The 19,323-nt window shown below is 39.7% G+C and overlaps 1 long non-coding RNA gene across 1 annotated transcript in view; it reads right to left on the bottom strand.

The window, feature by feature from the left end:
• The window catches only part of LOC116597347, a 68,217-nt gene extending 49,591 nt beyond the window's left edge, over nucleotides 1–18,626 (bottom strand). Inside the window, exon 1 of the long non-coding RNA XR_004288567.1 lies at nucleotides 18,463–18,626. This is a non-coding gene — a long non-coding RNA (uncharacterized LOC116597347). The remainder of the gene's footprint in view (nucleotides 1–18,462) is intronic.
• Between the last annotated feature and the right edge of the window lie 697 nt (nucleotides 18,627–19,323).

The raw sequence follows: 19,323 nt of genomic DNA, 5'->3' as shown, positions 1-19,323 counted from the left end.
CAATGGCACTAAATTCATATCTCTCAATAGTTACCCTGAATGTTAATGGGCTAAATGCCCCTGTCAAAAGACACAGGGTATCAGAATGGATAAAAAAACAAAACCCATCTATATGTTGCTTCCAAGAAACTCATTTTAAGCCTGAAGACACCTCCAGATTTAAAGTGAGGGGGTGGAAAAGAATTTACCATGCTAATGGACATCAGAAGAAAGCAGGAGTGGCAATCCTTATATCAGATCAATTAGATTTTAAGCCAAAGACTACAATAAGAGATGAGGAAGGACACTATATCATACTCAAAGGGTCTGTCCAACAAGAAGATCTAACAATTTTAAATATCTATGCCTCCAACGTGGGAGCAGCCAACTATATAAATCAATTAATACCAAAATCAAAGAAACACATCAACAATAATACAATAATAGTAGGGGACTTTAACACTCCCCTCACTGAAATGGACAGATCATCCAAGCAAAAGATCAGCAAGGAAATAAAGGCCTTAAACGACACACTGGACCAGATGGACATCACAGATATATTCAGAACATTTCATCCCAAAGCAATTCTTCTCTAGTGCACATGGAACATTCTCCAGAATAGATCACATCCTCTGTCCTAAATCAGGACTCAACCAGTATCAAAAGATTGGGATCATTCCCTGCATATTTTCAGACCACAATGCTCTGAAGCTAGAACTCAACCACAAGAGGAAGTTTGGAAAGAACCCAAATACATGGAGACTAAACAGCATCCTTCTAAAGAATGAATGGGTCAACCGGGAAATTAAAGAAGAATTGAAAAAAACCATGGAAACAAATGATAATGAAAATACAATGGTTCAAAATCTGTGGGACACAACAAAGGCAGTCCTGAGAGGAAAATATATAGCGGTACAAGCCTTTCTCAAGAAACAAGAAAGGTTTCAGGTACACAACCTAACCCTACACCTAAAGGAGCTGGAGAAAGAACAAGAATGAAACCCTAAGCCCAGCAGGAGAAGAGAAATCATAAAGATCAGAGGAGAAATCAATGAAATAGAAACCAAAAAAACAATAGAGCAAATCAACGAAACTAGGAGCTGGTTCTTTGAAAGAATTAATAAAATTGATAAACCCCTGGCCAGACTTATCAAAAAGAGAAAGGACCCAAATAAATAAAATCATGAATGAAAGAGGAGAGATCACAACTAATACCAAAGAAATACAAACTATTATAAGAACATACTATGAGCAACTCTACGCCAATAAATTTGACAATCTGGAAGAAATGGATGCATTCCTAGAAACATATAAACTACCACAACTGAACCAGGAAGAAATAGAAAGCCTGAACAGACCTATAACCAGTAAGGAGATTGAAACAGTCATTAAAAATCTCCAAACAAACAAAAGCCCAGGGCCAGACGGCTTCCCGGGGGAATTCTACCAAACATTTAAAGAAGAACTAATTCCTATTCTCCTGAAACTGTTCCAAAAAATAGAAATGGAAGGAAAACTTCCAAACTCATTTTATGAGGCCAGCATCACCTTGATCCCAAAACCAGACAAGGATCCCATCAAAAAAGAGAGCTATAGACCAATATCCTTGATGAACACAGATGCGAAAATTCTCACCAAAATACTAGCCAATAGGATTCAACAGTACATTAAAAGGATTATTCACCACGACCAAGTGGGATTTATTCCAGGGCTGCAAGGTTGGTTCAACATCCTCAAATCAGTCAATGTGATACAACACATCAATAAAAGAAAGAACAAGAACCATATGATACTCTCAATAAATGCTGAAAAAGCATTTGACAAAGTACAGCATCCCTTCCTGATCAAAACTCTTCAAAGTGTAGGGATAGAGGGCACATACCTCATGTCATCAAAGCCATCTATGAAAAACCCACCGCAAATATCATTCTCAATGGAGAAAAACTGAGAGCTTTTCCGCTAAGGTCAGGAACACGGCAGGGATGTCCATTATCACCACTGCTATTCAACATAGTACTAGAAGTCCTAGCCTCAGCAATCAGACAACAAAAGGAAATTAAAGGCATCCAAATCGGCAAAGAAGAAGTCAAATTATCACTCTTCGCAGATGATATGATACTATATGTGAAAAACCCAAAAGACTCCACTCCAAAACTGCTAGAACTTGTACAGGAATTCAGTAAAGTGTCAGGATATAAAATCAATGCACAGAAATCAGTTGCATTTCTCTACACCAACAACAAGACAGAAGAAAGAGAAATTAAGGAGTCAATCCCATTTACAATTGCACCCCAAACCATAAGATACCTAGGAATAAACCTAACCAAAGTGGCACAGAATCTATACTCAGAAAACTATAAAGTACTCATGAAAGAAATTGAGGAAGACACAAAGAAATGGAAAAATGTTCCATGCTCCTGGATTGGAAGAATAAATATTGTGAAAATGTCTATGCTACCTAAAGCAATCTACACATTTAATGCAATTCCTATCAAAGTACCATCCCTCTTTTTCAAAGAAATGGAAGAAATAATTCTAAAATTTATATGGAACCAGAAAAGACCTCGAATAGCCAAAGGGATATTGAAAAAGAAAGCCAAAGTTGGTGGCATCACAATTCCGGACTTCAAGCTCTATTACAAAGCTGTCATCATCAAGACAGCATGGTACTGGCACAAAAACAGACACATAGATCAATGGAACAGAATAGAGAGCCCAGAAATAGACCCTCAACTCTATGGTCAACTAATCTTCGACAAAGCAGGAAAGAATGTCCAATGGAAAAAAGACAGCCTCTTCAATAAATGGTGTTGGGAAAATTGGACAGCCACATGCAGAAAAATGAAATTGGACCATTTCCTTACACCACACATGAAAATAGACTCAAAATGGATGAAGGACCTCAATGTGCAAAAGGAATCCATCAAAATCCTTGAGGAGAACACAGGCAGTAACCTCTTCGACCTCAGCCGCAGCAACATCTTCCTGGGAACATCGCCAAAGGCAAGGGAAGCAAGGGTAAAAATGAACTATTGGGATTTCATCAAGATCAAAAGCTTTTGCACAGCAAAGGAAACAGTTAACAAAACCAAAAGACAACTGACAGAATGGGAGAAGATATTTGCGAATGACAAATCAGATAAAGGACTAGTGTCCAAAATCTATAAAGAACTTAGCAAACTCAACACCCAAAGAACAAATAATCCAATCAAGAAATGGGCAGAGGACATGAACAGACATTTCTGCAAAGAAGACATCCAGATGGCCAACAGACACATGAAAAAGTGCTCCATATCACTCGGCATCAGGGAAATACAAATCAAAACCACAATGAGATATTACCTCACACCAGTCAGAAGGGCTAAAATCAACAAGTCAGGAAATGACAGATGCTGGCGAGGATGCGGAGAAAGGGGAACCCTCCTACACTGTTGGTGGGAATGCAAGCTGGTACAACCACTCTGGAAAACAGCATGGAGGTTCCTCAAAATGTTGAAAATAGAACTGCCCTATGACCCAGCAATTGCACTACTGGGTATTTACCCTAAAGATACCAACGTAGTGATCCAAAGGGGCACGTGCACCTGAATGTTTATAGCAGCAATGTCCACAATAGCCAAACTATGGAAAGAACCTAGATGTCCATCAATAAATGAGTGGATAAAGAAGATGTGGTATATATACACAATGGAATACTATGCAGCCATCAAAAGAAATGAAATCTTGCCATTTGCGACAACATGGATGGAACTAGAGCGTATCATGCTTAGTGAAACAAGTCAAGCAGAGAAAGACAACTATCATATGATCTCCCTGATATGAGGAAGTGGTGATGCAACATGGGGGCTTAAGTAGGTAGGAGAAGAATCAATGAAACAAGATGGAATTGGGAGGGAGACAAACCATAAGTGACTCTTAATCTCATAAAACAAACTGAGGGTTGCTGGGGGGAGGGGAGTTGGGAGAAGGGGGGTGGGGTTATGGACATTGGGGAGGGTATGTGCTTTGGGGAGTGCTGTGAAGTGTGTAAACCTGGCGATTCACAGACCTGTACCCCTGGGGATAAAAATATATGTTTATAAAAAACAAAAAAGTAAAACAAAAAAAAACAAACAAAAAAAACAAGCTCTTCTCATGAATATTAGTCACCTAAACTTTAAGAACAATTGATATGTTTCACGGTTTTACTTTTCATAATTTAAAATGGTAAGGAAAGATAATTTAGCTTAAAACCACTTTGGTCTTTCAAATAATTATTGTATATGTTATAGAAGTGAAAAATTCAGGGTGCTCTCCTTCTGTGTACAATAGTATGCACAATTTCCACAAGAGGGTAAAGGCTCTCAAGAAAAACAACAGGTGTTCAAATAGTTTCATAAACTCAAAGCTGACCTGTTTTAACTTTCAAGCTTCCCTGAAATGACTACCAAGTTGCAAAATTCTTGGCCTAGGAACAGAAGGGGTACCCAAAAAAATCACTGATGTGAAGGAAAACACAAAGGTGGCCTTTGAGCCCCTGAAACACAACATGGTCCCAAGAGAAAAAAACAAGCCCTGACATGTTTTCTGAGAGTGACACTGCTGCCTATGAGGAGGTGGCCCCAGGGGGTGCTGGGGGAACAAAGGAACAGAGAGAAATTCTGGGGAATCTGACAGAGGCAACTCAAGTTTCTGGTGATGAGGGAGCACAAGGCTGGCTGAGGACAAAGCAAAGGCTGGCACCTTGCACCCCTTCTCCACCCGCTCCCCTCCCCTTGGTAATGTGTGTGGCATTCCTCAGGCACCCCTGACCACCATAAGAAACAAATAGTTAACTTGCAGAGATCACAATCCTGCAAGACAGGAATCTCCCAACTATCTTGATGTTAAAGGATTGCTAAAAGACAAGCCATTCCTGCACCTTGTAGGCCCTCTTTAGCATATGAAAACTCCATTGAAACGTCCCTTTCCCTCACCTACCCCCAACCGCAGGGTACACAACCTGCCATCCCTCACAACCCGGGGCAGCAGCTCTTCCTGCCCACGGGTCCTGTCCCCGTGCTTTAATAAACCACCATTTTGCACCAAAGATGTCTCAAGAATTCTTTCTTGGTCATCGGCTCCGGACCTCAGCCGACCAAACCTCACTTAGGTTCTAGAACTTCATCACTGGAAAGTTCCGTGTTGTGTTTGTCTCTCCTCTGAGAATGTTCCCTCTGAGCCAACACAAGTGTTATGTATGTGTCCCAAATAAGTAGCATCCCTCCGTTTTTTCTAGTCAAGATTTATTTGAAGAATATTAAAGTACATAGGTTATACATAGAAATGCCAGGAAGGATGTATGCCAAAAGGAAAACAGTGGCTATCTGGATGGTGGGATTTTGGGTGGTTTTTACCTTTATACTTTTTTGGTTGTTGCTGTTGTTTGAGAATGTTATAATTTTCTGCATTTGATTTTGGGTTTTTTTTTTTGTTTCTTTGTTTTTTAATTTTTTATTTTTTATAAACATACATTTTTTATCCCCAGGGGTACACGTCTGTGAATAGCCACATTTACACACTTCACAGCACTCATCATAGCACATACCCTCCCCAATGTCCATAACCCCACCCCCCTCTCCCCAACCCCTCCCCCCAGAAACCCTCAGTTTGTTTTGTGAGATTAAGAGTCACTTATGGTTTGTCTCCCTCCCAATCCCATCTTGTTTCATTTATTCTTCTCCTACTCCCTTAATCCCCCCATGTTGCATCTCCACTTCCTCATATCAGGGAGATCATATGATAGTTGTCTTCTCCGATTGACTTATTTTGCTAAGCACTATACCCTCTAGTTCCATCCACGTCGTCGCAAATGGCAAGATTTCATTTCTTTTGATGGCTGCATAATATTCATAGCAGCAATGTCTACAATAGCCAAACTATGGAAAGAACCTAGATGTCCATCCACAGATGAATGGATAAAGAAGATGGGATTTTGTTTTAATGAGCATTTATTATTTACAAACTCTAAACCACTATAATTGTAAGATAGTTGTACACATGTATTTGTGCATGTGAGATGGTAGATAAAATAAGAGCAAACAACTGAGTTAGTTTTGAATAGAAGTCCAGTCCATTAATTAAGATTCATTTGTTCTCCACAGCAGACTAACATACCCTGAAGTAAGTCCATAACAATCAAAGGAAAAAGAGAGAGAGAGAGAGAGCCCTGTGGCTCTCTAACAAATAATTTTATTTTCTCCCTCTTCCCCTCCTATCTCTCAAATCTGAGGATGAGGATGAAGGAAGAGAGGAGATGAGTCAGGGGAGGTGTGGGGGCCAGGGAGTGGCCTGTTGGGCCCAGGGTGTGGCTGAGATCAGGGGCCAAGAACCTAGGGATTGGTTGGAAAATGGATGGAAAGTGGGAACACTTTTTCAAGTCTATAAAGCCGCCTGCGGAGATTTTTATTTACTTATCAAGCGTGGACCAGACAAACAGTATTGTATTAAAAAACAAATTATTTGACTACTGGTTCAGGTTTGGAGTCCCATCTGCCCTGCAGGGTCACCCTACTCTTTTTCTTTTAAATAGAATCCCATGCCTTATCAGATGTCTTTACTTAACATGGCAGTAAAAGTAGTTTTTCTCTGGGTATTATCCCAGCTCTTATATAATGCTTTCTAGAACATTTCTAGCTAACAATGGATTTATAGGATTTAAAGTTTTAAAATACAAACTTACAGAATTAAACTTAGATTTTTATTTTCTACATGTTTTAACAGGTAAAAAATAACTTTGTAATCTTCGCCATACAGCGTATATACCCATAATCCACACTTGCAACCACAACATGGTTTTTGCTGGGGTAGGGATGTGCTGGAATGACTACAGACTTGCTTCAAAACTCATTCTTACACAAAGATCCTTTGAAATTACAGTGTTTGTGGAAGGGAAGAGAATGGGGAGATGCTAAGATGAAGCATGTTAAAACATTAGAAAGGAGCAGACTCCTCTTCAGTTTTTTTTTAAAAAACAAAGATGTAAGCTGGTTAATACTGGTAAGGGGGATAGCATTTTGAATAGTAATGGGCGCTGGAAGCAAAGAGAAGCATTTCAGAGCCACATGAATGTTCTAGTGAGGTGAGGGGGAGAAAGAGAGGCTTTGCCAGCACAGGTAGCTGGGTTGTTCTGGTGTGCAGCTCTGAGCCTGGGACTAATTTTTTTTTTTTTAAAGATTTTATTTATTTATTTGAGAGACAGACAGTGAGAGAGAGCATGAGAGGGGAGAAGGTTAGAGCAAGAAGCAGACTCCTTACAGAGCTGGGAGCCTGATGCGGAACTCAATCCTGAGACACTCTGAGATCATGACCTGAACTGAAGGCAGTCGCCCAACCAAATGAGCCACCCAGGTGCCTGAGTCTGGTAGGAATATTGCAACCCTGCTGAGAAAGGCTCATCCATCCAGTGTCCAGGAACCCAAGAGGAGGACGGCTGGGCCAGAGTGATTAAGGAAAGGGGGCCTGAAAAAGAGGCAAGAGAAAAATTGATATTTAATATTCTGTTTACTCCTAAAAAGTGTGTGCAACTCATCCTAGAGAGAAATTACTACTCGCCTTCAAATAGCCAAGTGTGACCTCTTTGATCTAGCTGTAGCAACTTCTTACTAGACATCTCCAGAGTCAAGGGAAACAAAAGCAAAAATGAACTATTGGGACTCCATCAAGATAAAAGCTTCTGCCCATTGAAGGAAACAATCAGCAAAACTAAAAGGCAGTCTATGGAATGGGGGAAGATATTTGCCAATGACATATCTGATAAAGGGTTAATATTCAAAGTCTATAAAGAACTTACCAAACTCAACACCCAAAACCATATAATCTGTGGGGAGTCTGCTTCTCCCTCTCCCTCTGCCCCTCCACTTCTGCACTTGTGCTCTCTCTCTCTCTCTCAAATAAATAAATAAAATCTTAAACAAATTAAGAACTTACCAAACTCAATACCAAAAAACAAGTAAACCAGTTAAGAAATGGGCAGAAGACATGAATAGATCGTTTTCCAAAGAAGATACCCAGATGGCTAACAGACACATGAAAAAATGCTCAATATCACTAGGGAAATGCAACTCAAAACCACAATGAGATACCACTTCACACCAGTCAGAATGTCTAAAATCAACAACCCAAGAAACAATAAATTCTGGAAAGGATTTGGGGGAAGAAGAACCCTCTCACACTGTTGGTGGGAACACAAACTGGTGTAGCCACTCTGGAAAACAGTACAGAATTTCCTCAAAAAGCTAAAAACAGAGCTACTCAATGATTTAGCAATTGCACTACTAGACATTTGCCCAAAGGATACAAAAATTTAGATTCAAAGAGTTACACACACTCCAATGCTTATAGCAGCATTATCAGCAATAGCCAAACTATGGAGAGCACCCAAATGTCCATCAACTGACAAATGGATAAAGAAGATGTGGCATATATGCAAAAGACTACTATTACTCAGCTATCAAAAATTGAAATCCTGCCATTTGCAACAAGAGTTTATTATGCTAAGTGAAATAAGTCAGTCAGAGAAAGACAAATACCAAATGATCTCACTCATATGTGGAATGTAAGAAAGAAAAGATGAACATATGGGAAGAGGGAAAAGAAAAGAAGAGAAGAGGAGAGCGAAACAAGCCATAAGAGGCACTTAAGAAGAGAGACCAAATCTGAGCGTTGAGGTGGGGGATGGGCTAGACAAGTGATGGGTATTAAGGAGGGTATTTGTTGTAATGAGCAGTGGGTGTTGTATGTAACTGATGAATCACTGACTTCTACTCCAGAAACCAATATCACACTGTTTGTTCACTCACTAAAATTTAAATTTAAGAAATTAAGAAAGAATGTAAGGCCAAGGGAGGAAAAAAGCCAAATAGCCAAATGTGATGTTGCTAAGTCCTGAATGAGAGGATATGGGAAGGAAGCTAACATTTGGCAAGCTCCCAGTATGACCTGGCACTTTGCTAGATGCTTTTTACATTATTTTGTTTACTCTTCAAAACAATGCTGGAGACAGCATTATTGTGTACATTTTGCAGAGGAGGAAACTAAAGCATAGGAAGGTTAAATAACTCATCGAAATCACAAAATTAGCAAGTGGCAGAGTTTGTAGGATCTACCTGGCTGGAAAATCATTGCTCCTTTGAGTAGAAACACCATAGCAAACTAGAGAGTTCAATCTCCACTTTTGTTTTGGCTTCTGGTCACTGTTGCTATCCATTACAGAAGGACTTTGGCCTTGACCTTTTCAACTCATTCTTTACTATAGACATTGCCATCCCATGGTGTGTTAGTCCAGGTCCTTCAAGACACAGACCCCAGGGAAGAATGAGAAGTGGAGAGATTTTATTAGGGGAAATGTTGATGTGACTAAGATGGGGCAGGGATGGGAAAAGGCTGAGAGTTGTCAGACTACAAAGCAAGTTGATCCTGGTGAAGAAGAAAGGGAAGGAAGATTGAATGGAAGGTTCCTGGACCACTAAGCAGTCTCAGGAAGACTTAGTAAAGCTTATTGGAAATAATGTGGTCTATCCATAAAATGGATTATTACTAGGCCATAAAAAGGAATGAATAACAGAATATTATTCAACCTTAAAAAGGAAGGAAATTCTGTCTTGTGCTACAACATGACAAACCTGGAAGACATTATACTAGGTGAAATAAGCCAGGTAGACAAAGACAAATAATATATGATTCCACCTGTGTGAGATACCTAGAGTAGTCAAACTCATAGAGACAGAAAGTAGAATGGTGGCTGCTGGGGGCTGGGGGTCAGGAGGGAGTGAGGAGTCATTTTATGGACATAGAATTTCAGTTTTACAAGACAAAAAGAGTTCTGGAGATTGGTTGCACAACGATGTAAATGCACTTTACATTACTGAACTGTACACTTGAAATGGTTAAAATGGTAAATTTCATGTTATGTGTATCATACCACAATTTCAAAAAGGGCAAAACAAAGTGGGGGGAAAAAAGGAATGAAGTACCAATATGTACCGTGACATGGGTGAACCTCAAAACCATTGCGGAAGCCAAAAAAGCCAGACATAAAAGGCCACAGGTTGTATGGCCCCATTTACACTGAACAGTCAAGACAGGCAAAACCCTGGAGACAAAAAATAGGTTAGTGATTGCCATAGGTGGTGAGAGTAGAGAATGAGGAGTAACTGGTCATGGGAACAGTTTCCTTTTGGAGTGATCAAAATGCTATGGAATCAGGTGCCTGGGTGGCTCAGTTGGTTGGGTGACTGCCTTTGGCTCGGGTCATGATACTGGAGTCCGGGGATCGAGTCCCACATCGGGCTCCCAGCTCCACAGGGAGTCTGCTTCTCCCTCTGACCTTCTCCCCTCTCATTCTCTCTCTCTCTCTCAAATAAATAAAATCTTTTTAAAAAATGCTGTGGAATCAGATAATGGGGACAGTCCCGTGACTTCGCGCATACGGTAAAAACTATTGAACTGTATACATTCAAAGTGACTTTTATGGTATGTGCATGATATCTCAAGGAAGATGCTGTTTTTCAAAAATGCCTCAATGGAGAGCAGAGCCCATCAGCACAGGGGCCTCAGTCAATTACACTCCCTGCCGTTGCAGATCTGGAAGGTGCCTTTTCATGGAGGCCACACACGAAGACCTATTACAAGTGTCTTTTTGGTGTTGATCATAATAGTTACCTAAAATGCATTAAGTGCAGCTCTGAGCAGAGTAATGGGCTAAATTATTTCCCCCAAATGATTTTCTTTTCCAGGATTCAGTAAATGCATGGCCCTGATTTTCTCACTGAGGGTACATGAGTTTTGATGCTGCTATTTCAATGCTGCAACCAGTCTGCTTCTGAGAGAGCAAAGGCTATGTCAGCAGAAAATACAAAATAGTTTCAGATCTACTTTGTGACCCTAACAAACATAAAAGTAGGATGAAACAACTTGGTATTTTCAACTGCTGACCAGAGCCACACTTATGCAAACCGTCATGGGAGTCATTGCTGCTATCATCTTCACTTTGGGCAAATGAAATAGAAAGAATGAGGGATGGGACGAGCCCCGGCGAAATAAGACAGGAATGCTTGTGGCTCAAGGTACATGGTAATTTTTTAAAGTTCCAGATTTACTAGCTTAAATGGAAGATAAACCAACATCCAATTTAAAGTAAATTTCCCTGAGAGGTAGAAGGAACAAAAGGAGGGAATACTACCAGAAGCCAGACATTTCTCAAATTACTTTACTTAGAGATATGACTTTGGAATGATGTGACTGTGATGCATGATTAAAATAAAATGGAATAACTATGGAAATTTAAAAATGCAGTTAGTAAACCTAGCCCTGTATTGAGTGGGTAGCTTAACTGCACAGGAAAGAACTATTTCAAGGTATTTTAAAAAACATAATAATTTGACCGGGATGTACTCTAAGACAAAAAGAACTATAAAAACGAACACATTTTTTTCCAGTAGTCATACTGTTAGTACCAAAAACACTGATATAGTTTATTCTAAACTGTTTTGTATGTAATAGGATAAAGTAAATAAGTAATTATGTTAACTCAAGGGGAGCCAAGATTTTCAACATAAAAAAGTTACAAATATAAAATCAGAGAAGTTAAATAAAAACCATGTAATCATAAATTTGATTTAGAAATGTAAATGCATAATGCATTTTCTATTAAAAAATATTTCCTGGTTCTATGTACTAGAAAAGCCTAGGGAAAACGATGAAACCTAGCTCGTCTACTACAGAACCCAGACTATAGTTTCTAAATACAACTTTTCACCAAAAGGAATTGGTCTCTTGGGGAAATGGCTAATTAACTGGGTCAAAAATGATTCCGATGGGCTTCGAATATCTTGTCATATTAGAAAACAAGGAAGCTATGAAGAACTATGGGGGTCGTGATAAAAGGATTCAAAGGCCAATTTAATGAGGCTCCCAGGGGCCAAAAATGGGAACAAATTTAAGCATCAAGATGAATAATAACTGCAATGGAATGAAACACATTAAAAATCTGTGCGTTTATAATAAAGCTAAGCAAGCAAAAAAATATTGATCATCTTTGGAGAATGCTAGGAAACCAAATCATTTTTCTTAAAAAAAAAAAAAAAGAATCAAGCATTTATTCTGCCGTTCCCATATAAATTATATCTCAGGACCATAAAATTGTTGATGAAAGCAAGTTTTCTTGACAGAATTAAGCTAATAAGTGAAGAAGAATGATAAAAATAGAATATGATTATTTTGCCACCTTCTAATGAATTAATGGATATAGACAATTATCATCAGACAATGATCATCAAGGGGCTGCTAACATCACAGAAGCAACCAGACATTTTCTGCCCCCTAGTGGAAAGTCAGGATTTTGAAGTATTCTTGGAAAACAAGCAAACCTGAATCCAATATAGGTGTCAACAACCTGTGTCTATTCAATTTCAATTTCTCTGACTTAACTTGTATGTACTGTCCAATAAGGCAGGCACTACCACCTATTCGTGGCTATGTGAATATAAATTAATTATAACAAAATAAAATAATTCTGTCCCTCAGTCACACTAGCACAACAGCCACACATGCAGATACAGAAAATTTCCATCATCACAGAAAAGTCCACTGGACAGGACTGAAAATCCAACCTCTGGTTTGTAGGAAGTACAGGGAACTGAAGAACGTGATTCACACAGCATTAGGACTCAATCACTAAATCTAGGGTATGGGAAACTCTATAGGACAAAGGATCCAGCTCTTTTAACAAATAAATTATAAGGGGAAAAAAGGAGGAATGCGGAATGGATAGTTTAAAAGAAATTTAAGAAAAACAACTAAATGTAAAGAATGAGCCCTTTGAATCCTGATGGTAAAACTCTGAGAACTATTAATGAGGCAAAATTTAAATATTGATGATACTTGATATGAAGATAGTCTTTTTTTTTAAGAATAGTGATACTTTGGTTATGTCTAATGAAAGATCTCTTGTCTTATAAATATATATCCTAACTGTTTAGGATATCTACTGTTTAGGATATATATATCCTGTTTATGAAAGTATGATTTGATATCTAAATTTATCTTTAAAGTAATCCAGTAGGGAAAAAAAATGGATCAGGGCATAAACGGAATAAGATGTGCTATATGTTGACAATTCTTAATGTTGGACATTCCATTAAACTATTCCTGTTTTTGTGTATGTCTGATGTTTTCCATAAGAAGCATTTTAGGGGCACCTGGGTGGCTCAGTTGGTTAAGCGTCTGACTCTTGATTTCAGCTCAGGTTATGATATCAGGGTTGTGAGATTGAGTCCCATGTGGGGATCCATGCTAGGTGTGGAGTCTGCTTAAGATTCTCTCTTCTTCCACTCCCTCTGCCCATACCCCACCCCTCTATCTCTTCCTTTCTTTAAAAAAAAAAAAAAAAGAAAGAAAGAAAAAGAAAAAAAAACATTTTAAAAATGACTAGCTTGTCTTTTAGATTCATAGAATAGGTCTGAATCCATTTGGCATTTTTTTGCTGTTGCATGTTTTTTATTCTCCTTGTCAGAACATTTGAAAAATAGAAATGGTGGCATCACAGTGTGCCACATTATTCTCCGACCTGCTTCTCATGCTGTGACATTACCTAAACTTGCTTTCCCATTACATTAGCTGCAAGACCACTAAGGAGGTGCCCACTTGCTATCTGATACTCAATGTACATCCCAAAGAGATCCTGACATCCAAAGGACCATGGAAAATGCTGGAAGTACAAAGATGAATAAAATACAGTTCTTGAATTTAGGGAGTTTACACTGTCATGGGGAGGCAGTCATATAATAAATAAATTGCTATAATAAAGGAGGCACAAAGTTTAGAGTGGCCTGAAGAAGAGATTGGTGATTTCTATCTTGGGGTGGGGTTAGAGAAAGGCTTCATTAAACAAGGCAGACTTTGCAAAACGTTTAGAAGAATGAAAATATGCTTTCCAGGTTGACAGCAGAAGCAAGGACAGACAGGCATGGAAGTGGCTGGTATGTTTGGGAGACCAGGCACACAGTGACTGGCTGCTCTGGTGGTGTTGGTAAGTAAAATTCCCGAGTCTTTCCAGTAATGCCAGTCTTATGAATGAGAGATTTGTCAGTTTAATAAATCCAATTCAATAAACTCTCAGTTCACTTAAGGGAATACCTAGCAAAGCAAATGAATAACTGAAAACATTCTACCACTGAAACACTTTCTATGCACTGAACACTCTCCCAGAGTCTGTGGAAAGCCCATAAGAATATTGCGGGGGGGGGGGGCAGGGATTTCTTGGTCTTGTTAAGAGAGGTAGGATTTACTCGTGTGGAATAATTACAAAGAAGGAGTAGCCCTCCCGGGCCAATGTGATTCCTTCTCTAGGCAAACTGATCTGCAAACACAAAAGGAAGAAAGAAACAGAAAAAAGTCAAGACATGATAAAATGTTAGAGATTTTTAAAATCCCATCTATGCTAGGATTACAACAATGTATGTATGTATGTATTATGTACAAGGAAGTCATGCAAATTTAGGGACGAGAGGAAGCCTAGAAAATGGAAACCAGCTGATTTTTTAGTGGGGTGGCATTGGGATTTTTTTTTTTAACTCTTCAAAAATTTTAGCTATTGGGATGCCTGGGAGGCTCAGTCACTTAAGTAGCTGCCTTTAGCTCAGGTCTTGATCCCAGCATCCCGGGACTGAGTTCCACATGAGGCTCCCTGCTTCTCTCCTCCCTCTACTTGCTGCTCCCTCTGCTTGTGTTCTCTCTGTGTGTCAAATAAATAAATATTTTTTAAAATTTTTAGTATTATTATGTTAATAAGTAGAGGAAACTTTCTAAAGCATACAGTAATTTGGACCCAAAACAGAAAGATCGTTCTTAAAGATTGAGAGGAAATGGGAGACAGTAAAAGAATAAGGTCTAAATAATCTTATAATTTTGGCAAATTCTAACTAATCAGTTCTCCTTGACTGGAAAGAAATGATAAGAAACCTATAATAAGTAGAAATCACATTAAAACAAAGCTATAACATCTCTCCCGTGCAGGTTTTCGGTAATTCATTTGGTTAAATAGGTGTGCAGAAAGGAGACCGTTTCCCCCAAACTGAACAATTTCGAAGTCTAATTTGAGGTCAGGTCCCTTTTAAGCAGTAGATGGTTTTTGTCTGGCGAATACGGCAAATGCCAAACCTCTCCCACTTGTCCTCTCTCTGGATTATTTGCTTACTCCGGGAAATGAAAGGATGGCACGGTTGGTGAACCAGGAGTTGTTATTCTTTGCCTGCATATCATGTTGGCTTTTTTTGTAAGAAAAATCATAAGAATATATAAAAGTTTTTGATGAATAGAACCCTTTATTTTTAGCAGAAAATGGATGGAACCATTTGGGGCTTTGCGGCTGCCTGTTGCTCTCGTGTGAGCACTTCCCACTGCCTCGACTTTTTATTCTGCTGCACGCTTGGTGCCAAGATTTACATGGCCGCTGTGGGGAACAACTAGATTTAGCATAAGTAAGAATAACCGCTTTTCCCCTGGGGAGAGACAAAAAGGATAAGTGCACGAGGCGCAGAGACAATATTACTGGGAGTTATATTCTTGTTCAGCTCTTTTATTCACTCTGAATCCTGGATTCTGTTGCAAATAATAAAAGCAAGAAGCCAGTTGGCTTGGAGCCAAGGTCTGGGATTAGCAGAAGAGACTATTTTGTTTTGGGCTAAAAATATGTTGGTCAGTGATGGTTCCACACATTACAAATATGGCCATTTGGATTACAAATTGTTTTTTTCATAAACTGAGATATCGCCAAGAAAGTGCAAATTAATAACGATTTGAATTGTTGGGAAAGACACATTTCTGTCAGAGCACCTGGGAGCCCAGGCAGTGTTTGTGCACACCTGTTACTGCTTGAGACAATTCCTCAATTTGCAACACGTTCTCTGACTTTGGGTTGGACTGTTACTATTCCCTTAACAACCTGCAGCTTCCCTTAGTTCAAATTGTGAGGTAATTTTTACTCTAACACTAAACCCAAATGATGTCATTTTCTTCCTTTTCACTCTCATCTCAAATATTCCCCATTCTCCTCTCTCCCCCGCCCCAGAAAATAAACTAAATTGCTTGCAAGAACTCATTTTGAATTCAGGCAAATCTGGGTTGGAATCTTAGCTTCCTACATGCTACCTATCTTTGATGATCCTAGGGAAATTACTTAATTTTCCTTTACTTCAATTCTCTCATTGATAAAATGATAAATGATAATGGTACATATCTCATTGGGTTTTGGTGAAGATTGTTGGGAAAAAACATAAAGATCATTTTGCCGTGCACCTATGCAATGGTAATATTGCATAGTAGTAATGAAATTTTATCTTGATTACTATGGGTAGAAAGGCATTCAGAGGGAAATTTATAGCTTAAAATATAAAAAGATAAGAAAGCTTTAAAAATGAAATGAACATTCAACTTAGAAAGTAAGAAAAAGACAAAGAAGATGTTTATGTTATAAATAGGATTAACTTCTATTTCTAGTTCTGTGGAAGACTAGATGTCCAGAGAATGTCTTCCAATATGGAATTTAAAATTCTGGATGAAACATACTTTTATTTATTTATTTATTTTATTCACTTCACAGAGAGAGAGCACAAGCAGGGGAAGCGGCAGCAAAGGGAGAGGGAGACGCTGGCTCCCCATGAGCAAGGAGCCAGATGTGGGGCTCCATCCCAGGACCCTAAGATCATGACCTAAGCCAAAGGCAGACACTTAACCGACAGAGCCACCCAGGCACCCTGAAACATAATTTTAAATATCTTTTAAAATACTTGGCTGGCTATTGGGAAAAGGAAGAATACTCCTGCTATACATAATAAAAAAGTAAAAATCCTGAGATGTAGGTCTATCTGATGCTGGTGTTTGCCACAGAGGTTTCTAGCTAACTTTGGTGGCCATATGCCAAAGAGGACAGAAGGAAATACAAGGCCCGTAAACGCTGAGGGGATGGCCTGGAAATTTTCCACATGAAGCCAGAATTCCAGAAATGTTATATAAGATACATTCAAGGTGGCTGACTGGGGCATGCTGGTGAGGGTGGGATACCCTCCAGAGACAGAAACAGTGAGGGGCATTTACCTGTTGTCTTAAATCTAAATAAAAAGAAAAAAATAGAGAAAAATACTTGGAGAATATCTAACCACAAATTTGTTACAACACATGTTTGGGGCCAGAATTTATACTATCTGTGTTACCTACTTCCTAATAAATCTAAGACAAACATTTGGTTAAAAGTGCTCCCAAGAGGCGCCTGGGTGGCTCAGTGGGTTAAAGCCTCTGCCTTCGGCTCAGGTCATGATCCCCAGGGTCCTTGGATCGAGCCCCGCATTCGGCTCTCTGCTCAGCGGGGAGAATGCTTCCCCCTCTCTCTCTGCCTGCCTCTCTGCCTACTTGTGATTTCTGTCAAATAAATAAATAAAATCTTAAAAAAAAAAAAAGTGCTCCCAAATATTTGGGAGCAGAATAACAGAATAACAGAATAAACCTAAATGAAGTAGAAGGATAGAAATAATAAGCGAAAGAATTAATGAAACAGAAAATAAACAGCAAAGTACCTCTTTCGAAAGGATTAAGAGTAATGACAAACCCTCAGAGACCTTGACCAAGATGGAGGAGAAAACACCAACAACACAGCATGAGAAAAGTACATAACTTAGATGCTAAAAGGAGTTAGCATCTTGAACACCTTTGCCAATAAATTTGAAAACAGATGAGATGCACAGATTCTTAGAACAATGTTTCTCAAACTTTCACCTGTACCCAGATCATCTGGAAAGTCTTTAAAAACACAGACTGCTGGCCCCAGTCCCAAGAGATCACCCAATTTCATGGATCTGAGATAGAGTCTGAAAGCTTGCATTTTTAGCCCATTCTCGGATGGTGAAGCATTGAGAACATTGTCCCAGAAAATATCAATTACCAAACACTCTTCACAAGAAAGAGTATTTCATAGCCTAATGCTTCCCTGCTTTTTTCACATAATGGCACACATACAGAAAAACCTCATAATATTGTATGGCGCACTCGGGTAAACAGACGAGGCTGCTCTTGGCTGGGGCTCGTCTGCCTTTGAACTCTGCTTATCCCAGTCCCGCCTTGACCTCCTTGGTCTTGGCAGCCCCAGGGATGGAAGAAGCAACATCCCGGGCTCCCCTGCACTCCGGACTTCACGTACCCCTGTGCTTGTGCTCACACAGACTAGTTTTTTACTGCTGCATAAAAAATCACCGCCAGATTTAACAACTTAAAATTACACAGTGTTGGTGAGAACCTGTAATAACCGTTAGCTATTACACAGTTACTATCTCACAGTTTCCGGGATTCCTGCGTCCGAAATCTAGATTCGGCCCCGCCGGGTCCCCCGACTCTGAGCTCTACCAAGGCAGCAGTGAAGACCCGGGCAGGCGCTAGAGTCATCTTCAGGGAAGAACCTGCTCCAGGCTCACGTACTTGGTTGCTGGCAAGAGTCACTTTCTCCCCGGCTGCTGGGCTGGAGGCTTCAGTTCTCTCGGCTTGTCCTCTCTGGGCCTCACTCCTTGCCATGTGGGTGTCTGCACAGCTGCAGCTTGCTTCTCACAGGTAAGCGAGAAGAGCCAGAGCAGAGCTGGCCGGAAGTCAGCCATTTGAACCCTTGTCTCGGGCGCGGCTCGCGTCACTTCCGCTGTCTTCTATTGGTGGAGCCCACCTCACGGGGCGGGAATTACCCACGGAAAAACCCACGAGCAGGGAAACTGAGAGCAGGAGTCCATTAAGGGTCATCCCGAAAGCTTGCTAACCGCGTAGAAGGGACACCGCTTGGTGGGAGGGTTAATGCACGTGGTCAGCTTTCCTGGAGCGTTCTAGAGGGCCATCTAACAGTATATGATAGTTGCGGTTATTACAAATTCTCACCAACACCTGCTAACGTCAGACTTCTTTATTTTTGCCAATCTGATGCGTATAAAACAGGAGCTCATTGTCATCCTCTAATAGCTACTGAGGGTAGCGGTTTTTTCGTACATTTATTTACCACCTAGATGTGTTCTTCTGTTCAAGGCTATTCCCATTCGTTCATCTGTGGAGTAGGTTATCTTTTTCTTATCAATTGAAAGGAGCGCTGAAGTCTGGTTACTAAACCTGAGTGAGTCTCTTCCTCCAGTTTTTGGCTTCTGTTTTCACTCTCGATATCTTTTGAGGACCAGCTGTTTTATTATTTTAATGTAGCTGAATTTATGTTGCCAGATTGGTGTCAACAAATCCTTTGTTACCTCACAATTAGAAAGATAATCTACGTATTCTTCTAAAATTTTAAAGTTTTGTCTTTGTCTTTTA

The sequence above is a fragment of the Mustela erminea genome, chromosome 8 (genome assembly GCF_009829155.1).
Source record: "Mustela erminea isolate mMusErm1 chromosome 8, mMusErm1.Pri, whole genome shotgun sequence".
NCBI lineage: Eukaryota > Metazoa > Chordata > Mammalia > Carnivora > Mustelidae > Mustela > Mustela erminea.
This window is presented reverse-complemented; position numbering and strand designations above follow the sequence as displayed.